Below are 9,069 nucleotides of genomic sequence, written 5' to 3'. Positions count from 1 at the left end.
CACCCCCCATCAACCCTCAGTTTGTTCTCAGTTTTTAAGAGTCTCTTATGCTTTGGCTCTCTTCCACTCTAACCTCTTTTTTTTTTCCTTCCCCTCCCCCATGGGTTTCTGTTAAGTATCTCAGGATCCACATAAGAGTGAAACCATATGGTATCTGTCTTTCTCTGTATGGCTTATTTCACTTAGCATAACACTCTCCAGTTCCATCCATGTTGCTACAAAGGGCCATATTTCATTCTTTCTCATTGCCACGTAGTACTCCATTGTGTATATAAACCACAATTTCTTTACCCATTCATCAGTTGGTGGACATTTAGGCTCTTTCCATAATTTAGCTATTGTTGAGAGTGCTGCTATAAACATTGGGGTACAAGTGCTCCTATGCATCAGTACTCCTGTATCCCTTGGGTAAATTCCTAGCAGTGCTATTGCTGGGTCATAGGGTAGGTCTATTTTTAATTTTTTGAGGAACCGCCACACTGTTTTCCAGAGTGGCTGCACCAGTTTGCATTCCCACCAACAGTGCAAGAGGGTTCCCGTTTCTCCACATCCTCGCCAGCATCTATAGTCTCCTGATTTGTTCATTTTGGCCACTCTGACTGGCGTGAGGTGATATCTGAGTGTGGTTTTGATTTGTATTTCCCTGATGAGGAGTGACATTGAGCATCTTTTCACGTGCCTGTTGGCCATCTGGATGTCTTCTTTAGAGAAGTGTCTATTCATGTTTTCTGCCCATTTCTTCACTGGATTATTTGTTTTTCGGGTGTGGAGTTTGGTGAGCTCTTTATAGATTTTGGATACTAGCCCTTTGTCCGATATGTCATTTGCAAATATCTTTTCCCATTCCATTGATTGCCTTTTAGTTTTGTTGGTTGTTTCCTTTGCTGTGCACAAGCTTTTTATCTTCATAAGGTCCCAGTAGTTCATTTTTGCTTTTAATTTCCTTGCCTTTGGGGATGTGTCAAGAAATTGCTACGGCTGAGGTCAGAGAGGTCTTTTCCTGCTTTCTCCTCTAGGGTTTTGATGGTTTCCTGTCTCACATTCAGGTCCTTTATCCATTTTGAGTTTATTTTTGTGAATGGTGTGAGAAAGTGGTCTAGTTTCAATCTTCTGCATGTTGCTGTCCAGTTCTCCCAGCACCATTTGTTAAAGAGACTGTCTTTCTTCCATTGGATGTTCTTTCCTGCTTTGTCAAAGATGAGTTGGCCATACGTTTGTAGGCCTAGTTCTGGGGTTTCTATTCTATTCCATTGGTCTATGTGTCTGTTTTTGTGCCAATACCATGCTGTCTTATGATTACAGCTTTGTAGTAGAGGCTAAAGTCTGGGATTGTGATGGCTCCTGCTTTGGTCTTCTTCAAAAAAATATGGAATGCTTCACGAATTTGCATGTCATCCTTGCGCAGGGGCCATGATAATCTTCTCTGTATCATTCCAATTTTAGTATATGTGCTGCCGAAGCGAGCACAGGGTAGTTCTATTTTTAATTTCTTGAGGAGCCTCCATACTCTTTTCCAGAGTAGCTATACCAGTTTGTATTCCCACCAGAAGTTCAAAAGAGATCCTCTTTCTCTGCATCCTTGCCAACAGCTGTTGTTTCCTGAGTTGTTAATTTTAGACATTCTGACAGGTGTGAGGTGGTATCTCAATGTGGTTTTGATTTGTATTTCCCTGATGATGAATGATGTTGATTATTTTTTGATGTGTCTTTTGGCCATCTGGATGTCTTCTTTGGAAAAGAGTCTATTCATGTCTTTTGCCCATTTCTTCACTGGATTATTTCGGTTTTGGGGGGGGGTGTTGAGTTTGATAAGTTCTTTATAGATTTTGGATACTAACTCTTTATTTGCTATGTGATTTGCAAATATCTTCTCCCATTCTGTCGGTTGCCTTTTAGTTTTGCTAATTGTTTCCTTTGCTGTGCAGAAGGTTTTTATTTTGATGAGGTCCCAGTAGTTCATTTTTGCTTTTGCTTCCCTTGCCTCCAGAGACGTGTTGAGTAAGAAGTTGCTGTGGCCAAGGTCAAAGAGGTTTTTGCCTGCTTTCTTCTTGAGGATTTTGATGGCTTCCTGTCTTACATTTAGGCCTTTCATCCATTTTGAGTTTATTTTTGTGTCTGCTGTAAGAAAGTGGTCCAGGTTCGTTCTTCTGCATGTCGCTGCCCAGTTTTCCCAACACCACTTGCTGAAGAGACTGTCTTTATTCCATCGGATATTCTTTCCTGCTTTGTCAAAGATTAGTTGGTCATATGTTTGTGGGTTCATCTCTGGGTTCTCTATTCTGTTCCATTGATCTGAGTGTCTGTTCTTGTGCTGGTACCATACTGTCTTGATGATGACAGCTTTGTAGTACAGCTTGAAGTCCGGGATTGTGATGCCTCCAGCTTTGGTTTTCTTTTTCAGGATTGCTTTGGCTATTTGGGGTCTTTTGTGGTTCCATACAAATCTTAGGATTGTTTGTTCTAGCTCCGTGAAGAATGCTGGTGTTATTTTGATAGGGATTGCATGAATATGTAGATTGCTTTGGGTAGTGTCGACATTTTCACAATATTTCTTCTTCCAATCCGTGAGCATGGATGTTTTTCATTGTGTGTGTGTGTGTCTTCTTCAATTTCTCTCATAAGTTTTCTATAGTTTTCAATGTAAAGATTTTTCACTTCTTTGGTTAGGTTTATTTCTAGGTATTTTATGGGTTTGGGTGCAATTGTAAATTGGACCAATTCCTTGATTTCTCTTTCTGCTGCTTCATTATTGGTGTATTCGAATGCAACTGATTTCTGTGCATTGATTTTATATCCTGTGACTTCGCTGAATTCATGGATTGGGTCTAGCAGTTTTTTGGTGGAGTCTTTTAGGTTTTCCACATAAAGTATCATGTCATTGGTAAAGAATGAAAGTTTGACTTCCTCCTTGCTGATTTGGATGCATTTTATTTCTTTGTGTTGTCGATTGCTGAGGCCAAGACTTCCAATACTAAGTTGAATAACAGTGGCGAGAATGGGCATCCCTGTCTTGTTCCTGACCTTAGGGGGGAAAGCTCTCAGTTTTTCCCCATTGAGGATGATATTAGCTGTGGGTCTTTCATATATGGCTTTTATGATCTTGAGGTATGATCCTTCTATCCATACTTTCTTGAGGGTTTTTATCAAGAAAGGATGGTGTATTTTGTCAAATGCTTTCTCTGCATCTATTGAGAGGATCGTGTGGTTCTTAATCTTTCATTTATTAATGTGATGTATCACACTGATTGATTTGTGGATATTGAACCAGCCCTGCATCCCAGGAATAAATCCCACTTGGTCATGGTGAATAATTCTTTTAATGTATTGTTGGATCCAGTTGGCTACTATCTTGTTGAGAATTTTTGCATCCGTGTTCATCAGGGAAATTGGTGTGTAGTTCTTTTTAGTGGGGTCTTTGTCTGGTTTTGGAATCAAGGTAATGCTGGCCTTATAGAATGTGGTTGGAAGCTTTCCTTCCATTTCTGTTTTTTGCAACAGCTTCAAAAGAATAGGTGTTAACTCTTCTTTAAATATTTGGTAGCGTTCCCCTGGAAAGCCATGTGACCCTGGACTCTTGTTTGTTGGGAGGTTTTTGGTTACTGATTGAATTTCTTCACTGGTTATGGGTTTGCTCAAATTTCCTATTTCTTCCTGTGTCAGTTTTGGTAGTTTACATGTTTCTATGGATTTGTCCCTTTCTTCCAGATTTCCCAATTTGTTGGCATATAATTGCTCATAATATTCCCTTATTATTGTTTGTGTTTCTGTAGTGTTGGTTAGGATCTCTCCTCTTTCATTCGTGATTTTATTTATCTGGGTCCTTTCCATTATCTTTTTGATCAGTCTGGCTAGGGGGTTATCAATTTCATTAATTCTTCAAAGCACCAGCTCCTGGCTCCTGGTTTCATTGATCTGTTGTGTTCTGTTTGTTTATTTGTCTTCGGGAGCATTGATTTCTGCCCTAATCTTTATTATTTCCTGTATTCTGCTGCTTTGGGACTTTATTTGTTGTTCTTTTTCCAGCTCCTTTAGGTGTAAGGTTAGGTTGTGTATCTGAGACCTTTCTTCCTTCTTTAGGAAGGCCTGGATTGCTGTATACTTTCCTCTTATGACTGCCTTTGCTGGATCCCAGAGGTTTTGGGCTGTCGTGTTTTCATGTTCATTGGCTTCCATGTACTTTTAAATTTCCTCTTTAATTTCTTGGTTCACCCATTCATTCTTTAGTAGGATGTTGTTTAATCTCCAAGTATTCGTTGTCTTTCCAAGTTTTTTCTTGTGGTTGATTTCAAGTTTCATAGTGTTGTGGTCTGAAAATATGCACAGTATGATCTTGGTCTTTTTGTACTTGTTGGGGGTTGATTTGTATCCCAGTATCTGATCTATTCTAGAGAACGTTCCACATGCACTCGAGGAGAATGTGTGACCACTGCTTTAGGATGAAATGTTCTGAATATATCTGTTAAGTCCATCTGGTTCAGTGCGTCAATCAAAGCCATTGTTTCCTTGTTGATTTTCTGCTTAGGTAATCTGTCCATTGTTGCAAGTGGGGTGTTGAAGTCCCCTACTATTATGTTATTATTATCGATGACTTTCTTTATGTTTGTGATTAATTGATTTATATATTTGGGCGTTCCACGTTGGGGGGATAAATGTTTACAATTGTTAGATCTTTTGGTGGCTAGACCCCTTAATTATGATATAATGCCTTTCTTCATCTCTTGTTAGAGTCTTTGCTTTAAAATCTAGTTTGTCTGATTTGAGTATGGCTACTTCAACTTTATTTGTTGACCATTAGCATGACAGATGGTTCTCCATCCTCTTACTTTCAATCTGAAGGTGCTTTAGGTCTAAAATGGGTCTCTTGGCTTTCTGCCTGTGGACACCATGGAGTAATCATCATGAAAGTCTCCTCTCCCACCACCGTCATGTCTAAGTCAGAGTCTCCCAAAGAGCCTGAACAGCTGTGGAAGCTTTTTGTCAGAGGTTTGAGCTTTGAAACAACCGATGAGAGTCTGAGGAGCCATTTTGAGCAATGGGGAACACTTACGAACTGTGTGGTAATGAGAGATCCAAACACCAAGTGCTCCAGAGGCTTTGGGTTTGTCACCTGTGCCGCTGTGGAAAAGGTGGATGCAGCCATGAATGCAGGGCCACACAAGGTGGATGGAAGAGTTGTAGAACCAAAGAGGGCTGTCTCATCTCAAGAGAAGATTCTCAAAGACCTGGTGCCCACTTCACTGTGAAAAAGATTTATGTCAGTGGCATTGAAGAAGACACTGAAGAACGTCATCTAAGAGATTATTTTGAACAGTATGGGAAAATGGAAGTGATTGAAATCATGACTGACAGAGGCAGTGGCAAAAAGAGAGGCTTTGCTTTTGTAACATTTGACGACCAAGACTCTGTAGAAAGACTGTCATTCAGAAATTCCATACTGTGAATGGCTACAACTGTGAAGTAAGGAAAGCTTTATCTAAGCAAGAGATGGCTCGTGCTTCCTCCAGCCAAAGAGGTCGAAGTGGTTCTGGGAACTTTGGTGGTGGTCGTGGAGGTGATTTTGGTGGGAGTGACAACTTTGGCTGTGGAGGAAACTTCAGTGGGCGAGGTGGCTTTGGTGGCAGTTGAGATGGTGGTGGATATGGTGGCAGTGGGGATGGCTATAATGGATTTGGTAACAATGAAAGCAGCTTTGGAGGTGGCGGAAGCTGTAATAATTTTGGCAACTACAACAATCTTCAAGTTTTGGGCCCATGAAAAGAGGACATTTTGGAGGCAGAAGCTCTGGCCCCTAAGGTGGTGGAGGCCAATACTTTGCCAAACCACAAAACCAAGGTATCTATGGCGGTTCCAGCAGCAGCAGTAGCTATGGCAGTGGTAGAAGGTTTTAATTACTGCCAGGAAACAAAGCTTAGCAGGAGAGGAGAGCCAGAGAAGTGACAGGGAGGCTACAGGTTACAACAGATTTGTGAACTCAGCCAAGCACAGTGGTGGCAGGGCCTAGCTGCTACAAAGAAGACACGTTTTAGACAACACTCATGTATATGGGCAAAAAAACTCGAGGACTGTATTTGTGACTAATTGTATAACAGGTTATTTTAGTTTCTGTTCTGTGGAAAGTGTAAAGCATTCCAACAAAGGCTTTTAATGTAGTTTTTTTTTTTTTTTTGCACCCATGCTGTTGATTGCTAAATGTAATAGTCTGATCATGACGCTGAATAAATGTGTCTTTAAAAAAATAATAATAAATAAAATGTGTCTCTTGTAAGCAGCTTATAGATGGGTCTTGATTTCTTATCCATTCTGATACCCTATGTCTTTTGATTGGAGCCCTTAGTCCATTGACATTTAGAGTGATTACTGAGAGATATGAATTTAGTGTCATTGTATTGCCTGTAGAGTTTGAGTTTCTGGAGATGTTCTCTGGTCCTTTCTAGTCTTTGTTGATTTCAGTATTTTTTGTTTTGTTTTGTCTTTTCTCCACCCAGCAAATTCCCCTTAAAATTTCTTGCAGGACTGGTTTAGATTTCCTTTAGTTTTTGTTTGTCTGGGAAACACTTTCTCTCTCCTTCTATTTTGAATGAGAGCCCTTTGTGGACAAAGAATTCTTGGACGTATATTTTTCCAATTCAACACGTTGAATGTACCTGCCACTCCTTTCTGGCCTGCCAAGTTTCTGTGGATAGGTCTGCTGCAAACCTGACCTGCCTTCCATTATAGGTTAAGGACTTTTTTTCCCCTTGCTGCTTTCATAATTCTTTCCTTGTCTATGTATTTTGTGACTTTGACTATGATGTGCTTTTAGGATTGTCAGTTTTTGTTGAATCTAATAGGAGTTCTCTGTGCTTTTTGGATTTTGATGTCTGTGTCTTTCCCCAGATTAGGAAAGTTTTCTGCTATAATTTGCTCACATAAACCTTCTGCCCCTTTTTCTCTCTCTTCATCTTCTGTGACTCCTATGATTTGTATGTTATTCCTTTTTTTTAAGAGAGAGAGAGAGAGAGAGAGAGAGAGAGAGAGAGAGAGAACAAGCACATAAGCTAGGAGACGGCAGAGGGAGAAAGAGACAGAATCTTTTTTATTTTATTTTTAACGTTTATTTATTTTTGAGAGATGGGGGAGAGGAGCAGAGAGAGAGTGAGACACAGCACAGAGCCAGACGTGGGGTTTGAACTCATGAACCAGGAGATCATGACCTGAGTCGAAGTTGGAAGTTTAACCTACTGAGCCACCCAGGTGCCCCTGGATGTTATTCCTTTTTAATGAGTCACTGAATTCTCTAATTCTTTTATTGTACTCTTTTGCCTTAGTTTTCCTCTTTTTTTTTTCTGCTTCATTATTCTCCATAATTTTGTCTTCTATATTGCAGATTTGCTGTTCTGCTTCATCCATACTTGCCACTGTGGCATCCATTCAAGATTGCATCTCAGTTATAGCATTTTTAGTTTCTTCCTGACTAGATTTTATTTCTCTTATCTCCACAGAAAGGGATTCTATGCCTGTTTCAACCTCAGCTAGTATTCTTATTATCATGTTTCTAAATTCTAGTTCAGACATCTTGCTTATATCTGGCTGTCATTTCTTCCTGTTCTTTCTTTTGGGGTGAGTTCCTTCATTTTGTCATTTTGGCAGAAGAAAAAGAAGTAATAAAATAAAAAATTAAAATAAAAAAATTAAAAACAACACAAAAAGTCAAATAAAGGAAGCTACATCCTAGGTGTGTTTTGGTCTGGTTGTTGAAAGAAGCTTGTTAGAATAGAGAAAAAAGGGAAGAAAAGAAAGAAAAGAACAAAAAGAAAGAAAAATGTAAGAAAACTTTTAAAATTTAAAAAGTATATAATAAAATAGAATAAAATGAAATGAAGAAAGTGAAATAGAATAAAAAATTTACAAAAAAATTAAAAACAGTAAAAAGAATTTTTAAAAAATTAAAGAGAACAAAAAATGATTTTTCTCTTTCTATATCCAAGAAAAAGGAAAGACAAAGAAAAAAACCAATTTAAACAAAGACAGAAACAAAAAACAAACAAACAAAAACAGATAGATGAACCAGCAAACAGAATGAACCCCAAATGATGTTGTATCCTGTTTCCCCTAGAACTGAAACCATGAAGCACTCTATAGTCCGTACACTAAGCAGGTGGAGAGACTAGTTCTGGTCCTCTAGGGCATGTGCTTGGAGGTCGCATTTGGGTGGGACTTGGTGTAATGGCTCCATTCTCCACTAGGTGGCACTGCTTAGCTTACTGGGGTGGATCAGGTTGTGCATGCATATGTGCATGGGCTGGAGAGGTGGAAATGGCTTCACCCAGCTTCCTAGTCTCTGGCACAGTAACTCTATGCTCTCACTGACCCTCAATCAAGCACCCTTCTTTTGTCTTTGGTTTCTGTCTACTCCTCACTTCTATTCTGTCCACATCAGCCTGCTAGGTGGCACCTCCCTCCTGAATTTTATCTCAGATGAGGCTATGTTTCCCAATCCCTCACTTCTGAGAACCCTGCAGCTTGAACCGGTCCAACCCTCTCATTGAGCAATGGCCGGGTGCCAGCTTGCCCCAGAGAACGTTTGTGCAGAGGTTCAGAGGTGATGGTAACCACAACACATGGCAGGCACCAGGTTTCACTGCACCCTGGCGTCTTTTGTCTTTGGCTTCCATCTACTCCTCACTTCTATTCTGTCCACGTCCAAGCCATCAGCCTGCTAGGTGGCACCTCCCTCCTGAATTTTATGTCAGATGGGGCTGTGTTTCCCAATCCCTCACTTCTGAGAACCCTGCAGCTTGGACCTGGTCCAACCCTCTCATTGAGCAATGGCCGGGTGCCAGCTTGCCCCAGAGAACGTTTGTGCAGAGGTTCAGAGGTGATGGTAACCACAACACATGGCAGGCACCAGGTTTCACTGCATCCTGGCGTCTTTGTGCCAGTACCAGCAAAGGTGGCTGTTCTCCGAGTCCACTGGGACCCTTGCCTGTGGGGAGGCTGTATGGCCTCTACCAAATGCCCTCCAAGCAGGGGAACCTCTTCTCCTCATGTGGCCCAAGGACCCCGAGGACCTCAAGGACCTCGCTGCCT

The 9,069-nt window shown here is 40.6% G+C and overlaps 1 non-coding gene and 1 pseudogene across 1 annotated transcript; one reads left to right on the top strand and one right to left on the bottom strand.

The window, feature by feature from the left end:
* Window positions 1-1,360: 1,360 nt before the first annotated feature.
* Window positions 1,361-1,467, bottom strand: LOC121043271 (U6 spliceosomal RNA). The gene has a single exon (XR_005796763.1). It is a non-coding gene; the product is annotated as a U6 spliceosomal RNA (small nuclear RNA).
* Window positions 1,468-4,910: 3,443 nt separating this feature from the next.
* On the top strand, window positions 4,911-6,229 carry LOC121043062 (heterogeneous nuclear ribonucleoprotein A1-like; annotated as a pseudogene).
* The last annotated feature ends 2,840 nt before the right edge of the window (window positions 6,230-9,069 follow it).

This window comes from Herpailurus yagouaroundi, unplaced genomic scaffold (assembly GCF_014898765.1).
Source record: "Herpailurus yagouaroundi ecotype Mexico unplaced genomic scaffold, PumYag 186, whole genome shotgun sequence".
Lineage (NCBI taxonomy): Eukaryota > Metazoa > Chordata > Mammalia > Carnivora > Felidae > Herpailurus > Herpailurus yagouaroundi.
The sequence above is the reverse complement of the archived record's forward strand: the minus strand, read 5'-3'. Positions and strand labels throughout refer to the sequence as shown.